Source organism: Lutra lutra, chromosome 9 (genome assembly GCF_902655055.1).
Source record: "Lutra lutra chromosome 9, mLutLut1.2, whole genome shotgun sequence".
NCBI lineage: Eukaryota > Metazoa > Chordata > Mammalia > Carnivora > Mustelidae > Lutra > Lutra lutra.
The window spans coordinates 77,746,251-77,765,704 of NC_062286.1; the positions used below are offsets into that span (position 1 = coordinate 77,746,251).

The 19,454-nt window shown below is 38.6% G+C and overlaps 1 protein-coding gene across 3 annotated transcripts in view; it reads left to right on the forward strand.

Moving 5' to 3' along the window:
• PPM1B (protein phosphatase, Mg2+/Mn2+ dependent 1B) overlaps positions 1-19,454 on the forward strand; it is a 96,875-nt gene that overhangs the window by 1,968 nt on the left and 75,453 nt on the right. The gene's annotated exons all lie outside the window — the stretch shown is intronic.

The following is a 19,454-nucleotide window of genomic DNA, read 5'->3' on the forward strand; positions in this document are numbered from 1 at the left end:
TTTTTGTAGGCTTCTTGAATGGGCAATGTGTTGTTTCAGTTGAACTTTTAAAAGTTAGTATTTAGAACAGTTTTTTTGGTCAACATTTTTTTTTCAGGATAATTCTGATTTTTCCTGTGCTTTTTTTGTTCTCTCTTGAGTTATTTTCTTTTAATGGTGTTTGTGTTTTCCCCTTTCATTTAGTTTTGCTCTCATAAAGTCTTACCACAGTTTCTACAGTGGCTCTCTATGTTGCTTTATCAACATGAAATAGTATTTTTATGTGATCTTTCATACCCGTTAGTTAAGATCTCCCAGTTTTTGTACATTATCCTTTGAATTTCTTTATGTTGTAATCATTCTCTTAGAAGTGACCAGTGAAGCTTTCAACACCTGTTTTCTCATACCGGGTGTCTGATTTCTGTGAAGACCCCAGGAATGGGTGAAAGCTTTTAAAGTTTGTCTGATAGTCGTGGCAATAAATATTATTTTATGTAAGTAATTAACATGTTCTAATTACCAAATCCCTTAAGATTACATCATCTGAATGAATGGTATGTAAATAGCTGTGCTTCTAAGAATATCTGATTCACAAGTTAAAAAGTTCAGAAAAAGTGGTTTTCTCGTGAAAATTTATTTTCCTATCGTACATTTTTTACGAAGTCTTTTGAATTAAAATTTGATGCCGATAGATTCTTGGCACTCTTGGAAGTGTAGAATTTGCCATAGTGTAGTTCAGTGATTGTGGAGATGCATTAACAATTGTTTCGCCATTGGCTCAGTTTTTAAACATGCCCTTGTAAATGAGTTGGTAAACATTTCTTTTATTACACATGATACTGACAGTGAATCTCCTCCCATTGGTGTTAGTTACACATATTATCTACATTGTATGAAAACTTGTATGTTACATGTAACTATTTTAAAGTATCTTGTGACATTACGTAGGCTAAAAGTAGTAAAATAGTATAATTCTAACTCCGTAGTAGTCTTTCATAAGATGTAAGTGCTCTTTCATAAGATAAAGTGAATAAAATTAACTTATTAAAATATAACGTATTTTACTTTTTCTGTGAACTATGCCTTTCACAGTTCACTGATTTTAGGAAAAAGTTAGTTGGGAAACAACTGACAGTGTCAGAGTTAGAATAAACTTTCTAAATTCCAGAATTTGAATAACAAAATTTATTCAAGTAATACTAAACATAAAATATAAAATTATGGTTAGTGGTAAGATAATTTGGGGGAATATGGGTACTTCTGGATATCCATTGTGTTTTTTCCTACATTGTATTTGAGTCTTCTTATTTTTTTCTTAGCTAATTTCAGAATTTGGGTTGAAACCAAATGATGTCTTAGTAGCTTTAAAGTTTTATGGTAGAAATATACTTTATATATTATATCAGTGGTATTGCAGATTAAGGGAATTGACTGTCTATGAGGTAAAATTCTCAGATACTAGGTAGACCCTGGAAATGTAATCTATTTTCCATCCCACTGTTTTGTACTCAGACTAAATGGTGAAGGTAAATAGGGTAGATTTGGGGAATATTGGTTTTTGTAGTTTTTGCTTGACTTTAAAATTTGTAAAATGCAGGGTCTGTCATCTTCCAGCAACTGATCTAACAAGTATAGGTGAAGAAAAAAGTTCTTCATAATCTTTGTTTTATCCTTACTTCTGTTGATGATACTTGTTTATAACAAAACATTGATTTAAAAGAAAATAACTTGATCTTCTAGAGTAATTTAACTATGCTAATATCTCTGATTAGCCATTTTGAAATCTTTTTTCAAATGAAACATTTTAATGTGGTTTAACTTCTTTGTGGAAACTGACTTGAGTTACACTTTTTTTTTTTTTTTTTTGGTAAAGATTGTATTTATCTGACAGAGACTGAGAGAGGGAGCATGAGCAGGGGGGAGTGGGAGAGGGAGAAGCAGGCCTCCAGCTAAGCAGCGAGCCCAGGGCTGGGCCGGAGCTCAATGTGGGGCTGGATCTCAGGACCACCTGAGCCGAAGGCAGATGCTTGACAGCTGAGGCACCCAGGTGTCCCTGAATTACACTTTTCAGTGTTTAAGCTATATCCTCTCCTTCCCCCAAAGAAAACCACCATTTAGACTAACAGGAGTTATTTGATCAGGTAGTTGAATCAATATTATGATAGTATCAATATTATGATAAAAAGGGGTGCCTGGGTGGCTCAGTGGGTTAAGCCTCTGTCTTCGGCTCAGGTCATGATCTCAGGGTCCTGAGATCCAGCCCCACATCGGCTCTCAGCTCTGCGGGGAGCCTGCTTCCCCTTCTCCCTCTGCCTACTTGTGATCTCTCTCTCTCTGTCAAATAAATACAATCTTTTTTTTTTTTTTTTAAGATTGTATTTATTTGACAGAGATCACAGGTAAGCAGAGAGGCAGGCAGAGAGAGGAAGGGAAGCAGGCCGAGCCAAGAGCCGATGTGGTGCTCGATCCCAGGACCCCGAGATCATGACCTGAGCTGAAGGCCAGAGGCTTAACCACACTGAGCCACCCGGGTGCCCCAAATAAATACAATCTTTAAAAATAAAAAAAAAAAGTCTTTACTAAATTCGTGATGGGATGAATTTTTCCATAAGTGTAGTCTATATACGGTAGTTTAATTTCTCAGATTTTATAAAGATTATGAAATTTTGTTTTTAGCATCATCTAGCAGCCTAGAAAACAAATACCATAAGGTAGCTCATTCTTTTTTTTTTTTTTTAATTTTCATTCAAATTTCAGGGTGTGTTATTTCTCCCTTTCAGTTTAATGTTAATAACATACGTGAACATTTTGCTCTGAATTATGGTAAGTCATGACATAGAGGAGTTCTCGAGTAAATATTTTTCTTTTTTAGCTACAGCTGACTTGTGACCACGTCTACAATATCTTCTTATTTCTTGGCATGACATATACCTTTTATAGTGATACCCTTTGTATGTTATAACTGATTTAACTTTAAGAACCTAGTAGTTTAGGGGTGCCTGGATAGCTCAGTTGTTAAGTGTCTGCCTTTGGCTTGGGTAAGGATCTCAGGGTCTTGGGATCGACCCCGCATGGGGCTTCCCGTTTGGCAGTAAGCCTGTTTCTCCCTCTTCTACTCCCCCTGCTTGTGTTCCCTCTCTCACTGTGTCTCCTATTGTCAAATAAATAAAGTCTTTAAAAAAAGAACCTAGTAGTTTAACAGTCAGTTGTGGTATTTTAACTTATTCATATGTTTAGACAAATTTAACATAGTTTGTAACATTTAAAGCACAGTTTACCAATTTGAAACTTTTTTCATTTACTTGTTTAATATTTACTAAAAATGGACTCAGGTTTCTTTCTCTCTCTCTCTCTCTTTTTTTTTTGAGTATGTTGAAATATCAGTATGAAATTACTGGCTTTAAATTGATATCTTTCTGAAAATTAAAGACCTCGGAGTTTGGAAACATAACCCTTGTTGGAAAACTTGTTTTACATTTCCTTTGAACGAAAGAAGACTATTAATATTAAATACATGGCCTGATACTTATTATTTACTTATTTATTTTTTTAAAAAGATTATTTATTTATTTATTTGACATACAGAGATCACAAGTAGGCAGAGAGGCAGTCAGGGAGAGAGGAAGGGAAGCAGGCTCCCTGCTGGATCCCAGGATCCTGGGATCATGACCTGAGCCGAAGGCAGAGGCTTAACCCACTGAGCCACCCAGACGCCCCCATGGCCTGATATTTAGAGGAGAGAAAGAGATGAACCTTGGAAGACTTTGAAGGACCTTGTCTCACTTTTAGAGATGGGACCAATTATTGGCAGGGGTATAGTCAGGATAAGACCTGTGTGTAGTGTTGCTGTGCTTTTTGTCTACATAGAGTGGCCCCCACTTCAAAATAGGTTGTGTAGCTTAAGTGCATTTGTGTGCCAGAAACATGACAAATCTTTTCCTTTGTGGGAAACTATTTTTTAAATGTGGTTATTAGGGACGCCTGGGTGGCTCAGTGGGTTAAGCCGCTGCCTTCGGCTCAGGTCATGATCTCAGGGTCCTGGGATCGAGCCCCGCATCGGGCTCTCTGCTCGGCAGGAAGCCTGCTTCCTCCTCTCTCTCTACCTGCCTCTCTGCCTGCTTGTGATCTCTCTCTGTCAAATAAATAAATAAAATCTTTAAAAAAAAATAAATGTGGTTATTATTAGGTATAATCAAGTGTGTAATATAAAAAGAACAGGTTTTTGGGTTTTTTTTTTTTTATAAATAGTGTAGACCTGAGAAGCAGGTTTGATAAAAGATAGAGTAATTTGTGAAGTTCTGAAGGATTTTAAAACACTTTAAACCTTGAGAGTAATGTCAGTGATTCTTAAGTCTAACTGCATTTTATTTTCTTGGTGTAGGTATGTATAAGTGCACTCTTAACATGGAAAAGGGGAAAAGGGATAGTTAATAGGTGTCCTTAGAAGTAGGAGAATCTAGGAAAGTCCTTACCACTATGGATACTTACCCTCTCTGGGTAAAGAATGTTTCTTTTTCCCCTCTTCTCATTAAAGCGTTGGTTTCTGAGTTAATGAACTGGTATTATCTATAAAATACAGGTGACCCTTCTTCTTTGTCCCTTACAAAGAGGAAATAATGAACTCAAAGCAACTCTAAATGATCAAGTTCAGATATGAGCAACTTTTACTTACTGTAGGCTACCAGCCCTCTGAGAAATAAAGAATTCCACGTATTTAAGAGTAATAGTATTTAGTCTGTAGCCACCCCATCCTCAGCCATTATTTTGGCATTCCCTGAGTGCCTTCTAACATGCAAGGCACCATTCATGGCTGAAGACTGAACAAAATAGACAAAAATCCCTGCCTTCATAGGTTTTATATTCTGATAGCAAACACACTGCCTCAGTTTACATTACAACCGTGCTCCCTTTATGGATGACTGAAATCAGGAGTGGACAGTTGGGATGTATGGTGTTTTCTATACTACACTTACATGCTGTGATTAGAGCTTTACTTTTTTTTTTTTTTTTTTAAAGTAAGCTCTACATGCGACGTGGGGCATGAACTCACTACCCTGAGCTCCACAGTCATGTGCTTCACTGACTGAGTCAGTTGGGAGACCCTAGAGCTTTACTATTTATTTATTTTTAAGTAGGCTCTCCCTTTCCAGTGTGGGGCTTGAACTCATAGCCTTGAGATCAAGAGTCAGACACTTAATGACTGGGCCACGCAGGCGCACAGAGTATTACTATTTTTTCTTTTTTTTTACGATTTTATGTATTTATTTGACAGACAGTGAAAGAGGGAACACAACCAGGGGGAGAGGGAGAAGCAGGCTTCCTGCAGAGCAGGGAGCCTGATGTGGGGCTCGAACCCAGGACCCTGGGATCACGACCTGAGCTGAAGAGAGACACTTAACAACTGAGACACCCAGGCACCCCCAGCATTACTCCATTTTTAACAAAAGAGAGGGAAGAAAAATAAAAGAGGAAAGAAGAGTTTTTCTGTAACTAGACAAAAAGTGATACATGGAAAGCGGAAGTAGGAAGGGGGAAATAATTGTACCTAAGATTAAAAGGTGAGCCAAAGAGAAAAAAGCAGTTCTTGTATGAGGCATGAGGAAAGCTAGCGCCTTCAGGTGTTTCCCATTTACTGCCCATGCTTGGATAGATGAGTTCTTAGACGGGAAAATGGTAGAAGGTAGGATAATGGGAGCAGGGTAAACAGGACTTTTTAACAGAAAGACTGGTTTACGTAACTTGGGATGCACATATAAAATGTATGTTGTTATTTGTGTTTAGAAAAAACGTTGTTGCTGTGTGTGTTCGTTTGTGAGTATAACTGAAAGATTAGTGAATGGCCATTAGTGTCCGGAAATACTGTCACTGATTTGTGACTGCTACTTCTGTTTTCTGGTTATTTGACAGTTCTGTTGAAGATACCTGATGGAGCCAGTCTGTCCGAGTTTATTATGCTAAAATTGGTCTATATATTAATTACTGCTTCCCTTATTTCTGGGGCTGTGGTGTGTAACTTGAAGTTGTGCCTTTGTTTCTCCTGCGTTGTAAATTTCTGCATGAGGGTGGCTTATTGCACGATACGAAGCAGATGCTTATTTTTCTACTGTGTGTTATGTACCTTTCCTAGTGATGATCCAGTTTGGTAAAAATGTCTCTTCCAGAGTTTACACAAACATTGCACATTTAAGATAAGCATGAGAGATCTTTGATCTTTGTTTTTATCTTAATACATAATGGTCTTTTGCTTTCATTTGTGAGGCATTGAGTCAGACTCTCATGTGATCTTGCTTGCTGCAGTGAATTGAGATTTTTTTTATCTTAAAGCAAATCAACTTGTGTGTATTTTAGGGCCTCGATATAAAAATGAACACTGGTTCCATTCATGACCTAAGGGACTTCATTTTTAGGACCCAAATGAAGCCTTCAAATTACTAGTTTCACTTTTAATATGGTTTTTTTTGTGACTTATTTATCACTTTTTTATCAAAGTGCTGATGTGCTGAAGAATTTGAACTGGTTTTTTTTTTTTTTTTAAGATTTTGTTTATTTTAGAGAGTGTGAGTTGGGGAGGGGCTGAGGGAGAGGGAAAGCATCTCAGGCAGACTCCAAGCAGCGTGCAGAGCCTAAGCCCATCGTGGGGCTTGATCCCATGACCCTGAGATCATGACCAGAGCCAAAACCAAGAGTCATTCGCTCAACTGACTGAGCCACACAGGCGTCCCAGAATTTGAACTTTTTGGATATATATTAAATTTAGTGCTGTCAGACCAGGTTCACCAAGCTGTACAGCATTTTAGATTAGAAAACAAAACAAAGCCTTACTTGATGTCTTAAATTATCTCTTGTAACTGGTTTCATTTCTATAGTACAGAATTTTATTAAAGCTTTGTGGTTGGTTGTAGGTCCTAAATGTAAGGAAACTGAGTTTAATTTCTTGCTATTCTTCTGTTCTCAAGTGTTTTGAAGCAAAATGTGAAAGTGAAATGGTAACTTTTGCCTTAATATATAATAGTTTTCAGTTATACTCTTCTTTTTTTGTTCTATGCCTCTAACTCTGCTTTGTGAGGGAAGTAGAAGTTTGGGAGGATTAGTGAGGATTTAGATTGTGTTATTGCTCTTATCCAACATCTTGAGTCTTTTTCTCAGTGATAGGTTTGTGTTCTAGTTCAGCATATTTGCTCTTCTCTTGTGCTTTTTGTTTGTGTTGCCTTTACTGCCTCTGTGCTTTTTCTTTTCTTTCTTTCTTTTTTTTTTTAAGATTTTATTTATTTATTTGACAGATCACAAGTAGGCAGAGAGGCAGGCAGAGAGAGAGGGGGAAGCAGGCTCCCTGCTGAACAGAGAGCCCAAAGTGGGGCTCGATCCCAGGACCCCGAGATCATGACCTGAGCCGAAGGCAGAGGTCCAACCCACTGAGCCACCCAGGTGTTCCTGTCTGTGATTTCTTGATATTTATTTAACTACAGGGTGGCCACCAGGTCTGGAAGCACAGATGCACAGACAATAAATGGTTTATTGATATTCCATACAGAATGTTAAAGTAATATCTGTATTTTAGGACTTTCTGATCACCCTGCAGACTGGAATTCTGGTACGTGGGTCTTTTGTTTCTGTTCAGGCATATATTGCATGGGTAAATTATGGAGTCCCGTGTAAGGTATATTCTGAATAGAAAAGAGAAGCGATGCATAGTTAATTTTAGAGTGCTAGCTGGAATAACATTGACTCTGCATTTTTACGAGGACTGAAAGCAATCTAACAAAGATAAGTCTGAGATTTAATTCGTTGTCAGATATTTTTGCTAACAGTTTGGGAGAGGCTATATAGCAGTAGCTTCAGCAGTATACCAAATGAAAAATGGTCAGAGGAGTTGGCCAAGTGGTCATGACATAAGGAGAATATGTGTTTAGGCTGTAACTCTATTATTTCAGAGTAATGCCTTATTAATAATAAAATCCTTCTTAGTCACATATGAATGGAAACCATTCTATACCCATAGACATGAGAATTACTTGTTCACAAACATGCATGAGGCTTCTTATCAATACATTTAGATATTTCTGAATTTTTGCTGCTTTATGCATTTCGGTAATGCTGTAGGGTGCTTAGCGTAGTTTACTTGTGTGTGTTTTTAAGTGTATATTAAATGTAAGAAGACTTTATATCTGGAATGGTGCATGTTTCTGGAAAAAGCTGCAAAAGGAGGGTGATGATTGGTAGCGTTGACAGTAAAGCCAGACTACATGGATTTGAATTCCTCTCCTGTCACTCCATAAATGGGTAACTTGAAGCAAGTCACTTAACTGTCTCTAAACCTCAGGTTTTCTCATTTGTAAAGTGAATGATAATATATGTTTATTTTTATTTTATTTTTAAAAAGATTATTTATTTATTTGACACAGAGAGAAAGAGAGAGAGAGATCACAAGTAGGCAGAGAAGCAGGCAGAGAGAGAGGGGGAAACAGGCTCCCCACTGAGCAGAGAGCCCGATGTGGGGCTTGATCTCAGGACTCTGAGATCATGACCTGAGCTGAAGGCAGAGGCTTAACCCACTGAGCCACCCAGGTGCCCCCTTACAGAACATTTTAATAGTATACTGAGTACCTATATACCCACCACTTAAATTCAACAGTATTTATATTTTTTTACCATATTTGCTTTATATAATCAAATATATATATTTGCTTCGCTGAACCATTTAAAAATAGATTATTTTTTTCTCCTTCTGATACTTCATCTCTAAATACTTAAATATGAATCTCCCCCTAAAACGACATTTTCTTCCTACCTACAGTACTGTCATCTTATGTAACACAATTATCTAATCCCCAGAAGACATCTAATCCCCAATCCATAAGTAGATTTCCCCAGTTAGGTAAAAAATGACTTATATAGCTTTTCCCTTCCACACCAAGGTCCACTGAAGGATCGTGCACTATTATGCTACATTTACTCTTGTGTCTCAATTCTCTTTTAAATTTAAACACCTACTTAAAAAGTGACCCTCTTTTTGAAGAGACTGATTATCTTGTAATATACCCTGTATTCAGAATTTGTCTGGTTGTTTCTTTGAGATCTTTTAAAAACTTACTCATTTGTCTTCTGTAAGCTGTTAAATTAGAGCTAAAGACTTGAGTTAAATTCAGGTTAAACATTTTGGCCAGGATACTTCATAGTTGATGCTGCTTCATATTACATCATGTCAGAAGGCACAAAATGCCTGTCACACGGTTAGTAGGGCTAAATTTGATCACAGGTGAAGTTGGTGATTGCTAGATGTCCCCATGAGCAAGGAGCATTTTCTCTTTAGTGATTATCAGGTAAATTGTGGCATATTTTGTTACCATGCAAATCCATTTCTCCTTCAGAATTTTACTTAATGGATTTAGTGGTTTCTTTCTTTTTTCTTTTCTTTTTTTTTTTAAAGATTTTATTTATTTATTTGACAGAGAGAGATCACAAGCAGGCAGAGAGGCAGGTAGAGAGAGAGGAGGAAGCAGGCTCCCCGCTGAGCAGAGAGCCCGATTCGGGGCTCGATCCCAGGACCCTGAGATCATGACCCGAGCCGAAGGCAGCGGCTTAAACCACTGAGCCACCCAGGCGCCCCTTCTTTTTTTTTTTTTTAAGATTTTATTTTTTAAGTAATTTTTCTGCCCAATGTGGGGCTCGAACCCACCTCTCTGACATCAAGAGTCACATTCTATACCATCTGAACTATCTAGGCATTCTGTGATTTCTTTTTTGAATATGAATCTATCAGGGGTCACCTAGCTATGGCTGATTGGGCAAATTTTGTCTTCCGCCTGCTTTGTAAATAAAGTTTCATTAGAACACAGTTATGCTCATTTGTTCACATAATGTGTGTGACTGCTTTCCTTTTTTTTTTTTTTAAAGAAGATTTTATTTGTCAGAGAGAGAGAGTGAACACAAGCAGGGGAACCAGCAGGCAGAGGCAGAGGGAGAAGCAGGTTCCCTGCTGAGCAAAGAGCTTGATGTGGGAATTGATCCCAGGACTCTGGGATCATGACCTGAGCCCAAGGCAGACCCTCAACCAACTGAGCCACCCAGGGGTCCCTGTGGCTGCTTTCCCACTTATTTGGCAGGTTGGGTAGTTGCAAAAGAAATCATATGGCCCTGCACAGCCCCCAGTACTTACTTTTTGGTTCTTTAAAGAAAAGTTTTGCTGAGCCCTGATTTAGTATGTTTGTATATAGTGTCCCCTTTTCCTCATTGTAATGGTAGTAGAGGCATATTATTGGTGTTTATATATTGGGTATTCACATAATTGATTTTTATGTATAGTTTCTGCACCCTGATGTTGTTCAAGGTATAACTGCATCTAACATGGTGCAAATTGTGAAGTTTTTGCTTATATCTCTCAAACTATAAAGTATGGTACTGTACGTGGTTCATAAAATTATATGTTAAAAGCACAGAGATATTTCAGATTAAAAAATTTATAAAGCAAAATGAACACCGAAGTACCCACTACCCAGCTTAGTTTAGGATATAGGACATTCCAGCACACTTGAAACCCTCCTGTTACCCTTATAGATTTCATCCTTTCTTTTTTTTTTTTTTTTTTTAATAAATTTTAAAGATTTTATTTATTTATTGGACAGAGAGAGATCACAAGTAGGCAGAGAGGCAGGCAGAGAGAGAGAGGAAGAAGCAGGCTCCCCACCAAGGAAAGAGCCCGATGTGGGGCTCGATCCCAGGACCCCGGGATCATGACCTGAGCCAAAGGCAGAGGCCTTAACACTCTGAGCCACCCAGGTGCCCCGATTTCATCCTTTCTTTTCCCACTGTCCTGATTTTCTGCCTTCCCTCACGTATATGATCTCTGTGTATGTATCTGTGTCTAAATAGCATATACTACTATTACGTCAAGCTCTTAAAGAGATTTTATAGTTTTTGTGTGTGATTGTATATGGAATGTCTTTTCATAAAATTTGCTTTTTTCGCTTAACATTTTTGCGAAGTTCTTCCTTGTTGCTCTATACCTCTCTTTCTAATAGTATTGCATATGTATTGGATACATATTATAGCACATTTAGTCTAGTCTCTTTGGATGGACATTTGGATTATTTTTTGACTGTAAACGATAGTATTAAAATGTACTTTACATGTCTTTTGATATATTCATATGTGTGAGAATTTCTCTAGAGCACATACTTAGGGGTGTAATTGCTAAATGTAGGCCTTTTTCATTGTACAACCTACCAAGGTATTTCCAAAATTCTCTCCAAAGTGGCTGTAGCAGCAGTTCATGCTCCCACCAATGGTACAAAAGTTTCTGTTGCTCTAGATCAATATCAGACTGTCCTACATAAATACAACATTGGCCATACATGTAACTTAAAATTTTCTTTTTCTTTTTTTTATTTTTTAAGATTTTGTCAGAGTGTGCGCACAAGCATAACTTAAAATTTTCTAGTAGCCACTTTAATAAATGGGAGCAGGTGAAGGTAATTTTAATAATATGTTTTATCTAGTATATTGAAGAAACCATTTCAGTATGTAAACAGTAAAAATTAATGAGGTGTTTTTGGATTTTTTTAGATTAAATTCTTTGAAATATGGCATGGGTTTTATACTTACCAGCATATCTCAGTTTGGATTAGCCATGTTTCAAATTCTTACTAGCCACTGTGGGCTGTATCAGACAGCACAGCTCTGTGTCCTTGTCTGCATTTGGTATTGAGAATTTATTTTTCTTCAATCTGATGAGAGAAACCCTGTTTCCTTGTGACTTTAATTTTGCATTTTCCTATTAGTAAATTTGCATTTTCCTATTACTAGTGAGGGTGAGCATTCTCATATGTTTGTTTAGCGGCCATTTGAATTTTTCTTCCTGTGTATTTGCTAGTATCATTTGTTGTTTTCTCTTTTCCTGTTTGTTTTTTTTTAAGATTTTATTTTTTTTATTTTTATTTTTATTTTTTTTTAAAGATTTTATTTATTTATTTGACAGAGAGATCACAAGCAGGCAGAGAGGCAGGCAGAGAGAGAGGAGGAAGCAGGCTCCCTGCCGAGCAGAGAGCCCCATGCGGGGCTCGATCCCAGGACTCCGAGATCATGACCTGAGCCGAAGGCAGCGGCTTAACCCACTGAGCCACCCAGGCGCCCCTTAAGATTTTATTTTTAAGTAATCTCTACTCCCAACATGGGGCTGGAACTTAGAAGCCCCAGATCAAGAGTAGCAAGTTCCATTGATTGAGCCAGCCAGGTGCCCCACATTTTGTTTTGTGTTTTTTTTCCTTAATGACAAAATCTTGTAGGCATAAATAACAGATTTTCTTTGCCATTAGAATGCTGGTGTTTCTGTTAATTGTGTTTTAAGAGTTTATAGGGATTAATTACATGGTGTGTCTATAAAATGACACAAACATTTCAGGGGCGCCTGGCTGCTTGAGGAGCATGTGACTCTTGATCTCAGGGTTGTGGGTTCAAACCCTATGTTGGGTGTGGAGATTGCTTAAAAAGAAAACCTTTAAAAAACAAACACCCCCCCACCCCATTTTTAACCTAAAGGTAGTTTTGAATTAACTTCAAAAATAATTTGGGGGGCGCCTGGGTGGCTCAGCGGGTTAAAGCCTCTGCCTTTGGCTCAGGTCATGATCCCAGGGTCCTGGGATGGAGCCCCACGTCGGGCTCTCTGCTCAGCAGGGAGCCTGCTTCCCTTCCTCTCTCTGCCTGCCTCTCTGCCTACCTGTGATCTGTCTGTCAAATAAATAAATAAAATCTTAAAAAAAAAAATAATTTGGATTGAAGTAAATGTTTGGAATGGTTGTACTTGAATAGTAATATAGGCGGTGATTGCTTTATTCTTTTTTTTTTTTTTTTTTTTTTAATTTGACAGAGAGAGAGATCACAAGTAGGCAGAGAGACAGGCAGAGAGAGAAAGAGAGGAGGAAGCAGGCTCCCTGCTGAGCAGAGAGCCCAATGCGGGGCTCCATCCCAGGACCCTGAGATCATGACCCGAGCTGAAGACAGAGGCCCAACCCACTGAGCCACCCAGGTGCCCCTGATTGCTTTATTCTTAAGGTGAACAATACTTTGTATATATTTTCCTCTATACATTCTTGTCTTTACTCAGTTTAGTCTTGCTCTTTTCCTTAACTCTAAGCCCAAATACCCCTAGAAAGAGTTCAACTGAATGAATGCGGTCTAGAGCCAAAGATGTTCTCCAGCAGGGCTTATTGGGCAAGGCTGAGGTGGGAGTTGGGGGTGCTTTAATGTAGAGCATTTGGAAACAAACCAAGTGATAAATTCCTTAGTGTGTCCCCTGTCTGCAGTAAGTGGGCGTGTTTGGGTGCTTTAAGTGTGAAACCTTAAAGGTAGAATTTGCTGGAAATCACCACTGAAATGACTGCGTTGTCAGAGAGTTTACACAGGCATTGGAGACAGTGGCAGAAATACAGCTCATGTCTAAGATGGACAGATTCCTGAGGATGAAGTACACGAATGTGTGGAGGTTCTGGTGTGTTGTGGTGGAAGTGATAAGAGATTTCCTAACAGGGTGGCCAAGTACATCAGTAGGAGTAACATGCTATGTACAAACCTCAGCTCCCATGTATGAGCAAAGCCCTTGAGGAGAAACTTGGTGACCATGGTGGAATTGCCTGTTCCTGGAAATGGTGGTTGATTTGGAAAGTAAAAGCAATAAAAGATAGGAATCATAAAAATAATTAATAAAATGACTTTAAACATTTTAAAAGATTGCTAGAAATAAAAACTTCTTTTACTTAATATGTGTTACAGTAGATGACAGAGGTTAATCAGTGTTCCAGTAGGTTTTTGGGTCTCTGCCAATTTATTTTTGTGAACTTCGTAATGGTTAAGATACTCTTTCTTGGGGGCGCCTGGGTGGCTCAGTGGGTTAAAGCCTCTGCCTTCAGCTCAGGTCATGATCCCGGGGTTCTGGGATCGAGCCCCACATCGGGCTCTCTGCTCAGCGGGGACCCTGCTTCCTCCTCTCTCTCTTCCTGTCTCTCTGCCTACTTGTGATCTCTGTCAAATAAATAAATGAAATCTTAAAAAAAAAAAAAAAGATACTCTTTCTTGAAGATTTTTTTTTTTTTAAAGATTTTTATTTATTTGACAGACAGAGATCACAAGTAGGCAGAGAGGCAGGCAGAGAGAGCGGGGGTGGGGGTGGGGGGGAAGCAGGCTCCCTGCTGAGCAGAGAACTTGATTCGGGGCTCGATCCCAGGATCCCGGGATCATGACCTGAGCTGAAGGCAGAAGCTTAACCCACTGAGCCACCCAGGCACCCCTTAAAGATGTATCTTTTAACTTAACGTGTATTTTACTTAATACGTGCTAGGTGTCACAGTCACAAGTTAGGGTAGGAAGGATAAGGAAGGCAAAAATGTCCAAAGGACTATGGATGACTATATATAGGGGTGCTGAGGGGCTAGGATGAAGGGTTGGTGATGGTGACAAAGAGGAGATTATTTCTTAGGTGCCTTGAACGATTTAGTTAGTTCACGTAAAGAAGGTAGAGCAGATTGATTAAGGTGGGAATGAGAATGATGTACTTGGCTGGTGTAAGGCCTAGGCAGGGCACATTAGGGGAAGGTTTCAGACTAGACATTTTGTACTGTGTCACTTGGGGAGTGGAAGGCCACTGCATCTTTTTGGGACACTTCAGGTATGTTTTAGGGAAATGAAGCAGGTGATAAATCTGCAGGGTGGCCTGAAGGAAGGGGAGATTGAAGTCAGGGAGACCTACTAGGAGGCAGTTAGATAATCCAGACAGTAGATGGTGATGCTCAGGATTGGTTGTAGGAAAAAAGAGACATTTAAAAGGGAGATTTGATGGAACATTGATTGGTGTGTAGTGATTGGATTTATGTAAAAGATTAACCTGAGTTACTAGAAGAAGGATTATGGATAGGTAGATTAATAGGTAGTGAATGCAAATAGATTAGAATACGAAGGTGGTTTGGGGGCAGAGGTGAAGATTTTGGTTATGTTCTGTTTGAAGAGATACCAAGAGCAGACAAGCTTAATGATTAAAAATCTGAGAACTCAACTTGTAGAATTGATGGCTAACGGGGCACCTGACTGGCTTAGTTAGTATAAAGTGTGACTTTTGATCTTGGGGGTTGTAAGCTCGAGCTCCACATTGGAGGTAGAGGTTACTAAAGAAAATATTTTAAGAGGCACCTGGGTGGCTCAGTTGGTTTAGTGTGCTTTTGGCTCAGGTCGTGATCCCAGCTCTGTGCTCGGCAGGGAGCCTTCTTCTCCCTCACCCTCTGCCTTCTGCTCCCCCTGCTTGTGCTCTCTCTCTGTCAAATAAATAAAATCTTCTAAAAATTTTTTAGAAATTAGAAAAAATGATAGTTGAAGCAATACAAATGGTTCAAAGGGTAGATACTGTGTTTTGGGTTGAGGCTAATTACCATTTTGGGGGGTGTATTTTTCTTGAATTTTGGAGGCTGTAGGAAAAAGAATGGGCCTGAATGACTGTGAGTTTTGTGTTTTTAAAGTCAGCAGAAGTGGAAAGAGTTTCAGGAAAGGGGAGGAGTTATTGGTAGTGTTAAGTGCAACAAAGTACTTTATCTTGAGAAGCCTCCTTTTTAGGACCAGACCGAAGAATGAGTAGCTAATTCTAAAAAAGACATCAGTATCTGAGTTGTTTTGGTGATTTTTGTGGTGATATAGTTATATATTATAGCCAAAGGAACATTCCCTATATGAAGTATTCTAGATATGTTGGTCATACTATGATGTTCCTTTGGGTGACGTAAATTCACTTCTGTGGGTGTTAGGACTATGATGGTGTATTAGAGCTGTGTTCTGTACCACTTTACTAAGTACTCATTAACATGGCACTAGAGACAGTCAAACCTATCAATAAAACCTGCTCGGAAAGCCTCCTGAAACTTTCTGCTGTCTGATTTTTTTTTTCTTTCTTTTGGTAATTTGCTTTTTCTAACCTGGAACCATGTATTTGGTAGGGAGGTGAGGACAGAGAACAACTAGAAGTCATGTAGCTCTGCATTTTTATTGTTATTGCCAGTTGGAAAACTGTTGGGATTAGGAAGGGCATGTATTTGAGTTCTGGACGCTTTTTGCTAGAGTTAAAAAGGTGTTATCTGTCAATATGTTTGAATTCAGTGTTGTAGTAAAACAGTCAAGCACAGATCATGACAAAGTTCAAGGTACAGTTAGCCCCTGTTTCATCATCTACATAGTCAAATAAAGATAGGACATGAACTCCCTCTGATTTCAGCAGCATTAGCTTAAAAATTTAGTATTATGATAGTCAAGGGGAAATAATTCTTTTATCTTAAAATATTAAACTGTTAATGGACACGTGGAAGTAGCTGGTGATATATGCTTTCTAGGCCTAAACTGCTTTACTTAGCTTTTGCCTCTCAATCTTCTTTCAATTCTGTTAGGACCCCACATTTTCAAAAGCCATGGAAGCAGTGAAGAGGAATAAACTAATGATAAACACTATGTGGATGGATTTTGGAGACATTATGTTAAGTGAAAGAAGCCAGCAGAAAGGGGTACATACTATATATTCCATTTACATTAAATTCTAGAAGAGGCAAAACTACTCTATGGGCAGCACATTAATGGTTGTCTAAGTTTGGAAGTTCAGGGGAGGTTGGTTTTCAAAGGGGTATGAAGGAACTTTTTTAAAAAAATAATTTTATTTACTTATTTGACAGAGACAGCGAGAGAGAAGCACGCTGCTGTGCGGGCACAAGCAGGGGGAGCAGCAGAGGGAGAGGGAGAAGCAGGCTCTCCACTGGGCAGGGAGCCTGATGCAGGGCTCAATCCCAGAAGCCTGGTATCATGACCTGAGCTGAAGGCAGACGCTTAACCAAGTGAGCCACCCAGGCATCCTGGGTGCATTTTATTATATGCAACAATGACAGCAACAACTCTGGGTCTTCACCAGTGGGAACAAGTTGGATGGCAGAATGCAGCTTTATGGATTGGACTCTAATCTGAGGTTCTTACATGAATTAACGTTTTTTTTTTCTTAAATACAATCAAGATAGGGGCGCCTGGGTGGCTCAGTGGGTTGAGCCGCTGCCTTCGGCTCAGGTCATGATCCCGGGTCCTGGGTTCGAGCCCCGCGTCGGGCTTTCTGCTCAGCGGGGAGCCTGCTTTCTCCTCTCTCTCTGCCTGCCTCTCTGCCTACTTGTGATTTCTCTCTGTCAAATAAATAAATAAAATCTTTTAAAAAAAAAAATACAATCAAGATATCTAATATTGGTGGTTTCCCTTTATATGTCTGACAGGGAGTTTATATGTAAGAGAATGTAATTGAGATTAATGCAGTGATTTTGCTGCATTATAATCAACTAAAACGTTCTGGTAACAACCAGTTAAATTTTTTTTCCTGGTTTGTTGGTTTCAGAGGTCACTGAAAGTATTTCAGCGGTGAAAAAGCCTTTAATGAATATTTAAGTATAGTTGAGGCTCGTTGGAAAAACTTGAGAGTTCAGAATGTTATTCATAGGATAATCATCCGATAAACGTCAGATATTTTCTTCTCTGACAATTTATATATGGATGGTTGATCTGGGATGTAAATTATAACTTCATTTTACTATTAGATTACATCTGATTTTATTTATGCTTAAGCTTGGTTATGGTAGACCAGTTTGATTTATGGGTTGTAATGGTAATGATAGCTAATACTTTTAAAGCACTTACTTTATGCCCAGCACTGACCTACACAGTTAACCTGCACTTCTCATTCATTTACTATGACAACTCTATAATGTAGGTGCTTTTATTACTCCTGTCTTTTAGATGAATCTGTCACAGCTTTAGAAATTAAATTATTAGGTCAGAGTCACACAGAGTCACACAGTAAGTGGCTGAGTTGGCCTTTGATTCAAGTCTATTTTGTGCTAAAACTCATAACTTTTTTTTTATGTAAAAGAAGTTGTGAAGGGAATAGTGGTGATTTAAAAGAAGAGGGCATGCCTTGGCTTTCTGCAGATTCTGTGACCCATAATAAATAGATCCTGGGTGAGTACCAGAGAGCCTGGCACTTCTAGCTTTTGACAACTCAGGATGGCAGGCAGAGCTTCATGGATCTGAGCTAATGGCAATGATGGCCACTGAGAATGAGGTTTCTGCCATTCCCAAGGTCATTCATCCAACAATCTGGCTCTTTGCCCTCAGGAGATCCTTTTCTCTTCTTTCTTGTCCTCCTCCTTACTCCTAACATTCTTCTATCGTGATCTCAAGTCAGGTTCCTCTGGAAGGCCTCATGGCAACAATATTCCCTGAGTTTTTACAGGTTCATAAGAGTTTGTTTACTCTCTTTAATGCTTGAAATCATTTTGCTGGATGTAAAATCTGTGGCAGATATTTTCTTGCATATCTTAAAGATCATTGTTTTTGGTGAAGAGCATTGCTCTCAGAGTTGACAATATGAAATAACCTGAATGCATATTCACAGTTCAGACATGCATGTAGTATAATTTTTAGCCCGTGCTATATATATATATCCAAAGAGTGATAGGTTTTTTCCTCATTAAAACAGTAGCTGAAGCAAAAGGCCTCTGTCGACAGTTATTTTCATTTCATGACCTACCTTTTCCTTATTGAAGGATGAGGGGAGGGACTGACAAGTGGTACCATTGCCCTAAGCTTGAAATTTTTAGCTGTGCTTTTGAATTAGAGTAAGATCTGGGGGTGCCTGGGTGGCTCAGTGGGTTAAGCCTCTGCTTTCGGCTCAGGTCATGATCTCAGGGGTCCAGTCCTGCATCAGGCCCTCTGCTTAGCAGGGAGCTTGCTCCTCCCCCAACCTCTCCCCCACCGTCTGCCTGTGTGATCTCTGTCAAATAAATAAATAAAATCTTAAAAAAAAAAAATCTGAATTATTTTCAGATCTGGTGAATCTTATAAATTCACAAAATCTGTGACTTAATTGATTTGTTTTTATAATATAATCTAGGGCTATAGCTTCCAACCTTTGGGAGATTATTTTTTTGTTTGTTTTGTTTTGTAAGGCAAGCAGATATTTATTAGAATTGGTTGGAAAGACCTGGGGGCACCATGCATGAATGTTCCAAATCAAATGCTAGCTTCAGAGCCAGATTAATTGGTATTCCCATCAGTTACATCTCTCTATTACTGGAACTGGGTGTGGTCAGTGCCTAGTTATCCAACTATTATAATAAAAAATGTTATAAGTATCAATTTAATAATTGAATAATTGTTAAGTTCAACAATTGTGAACTTTGCATATCTGTTATTGTTTCAGAAATCTTAAGCAAATGCCACTAATACTATAGTTCAGCAGAGTTGATTTGGAAGAAGAGAGAACTTTGATTTTATTCTGAAAGAACCAAGAATTGGAAGGGAGTATGAGAGCCAAGTGTTGTTTCTGTGAGTTTAGTGAAGGGAAAAGTATTCTTCTTTGTTTCTCAGTCAAGTGGAGACCAGTGTTTGAAGCGGATATTTGTGAAAGAATATGCTCTTTTTTT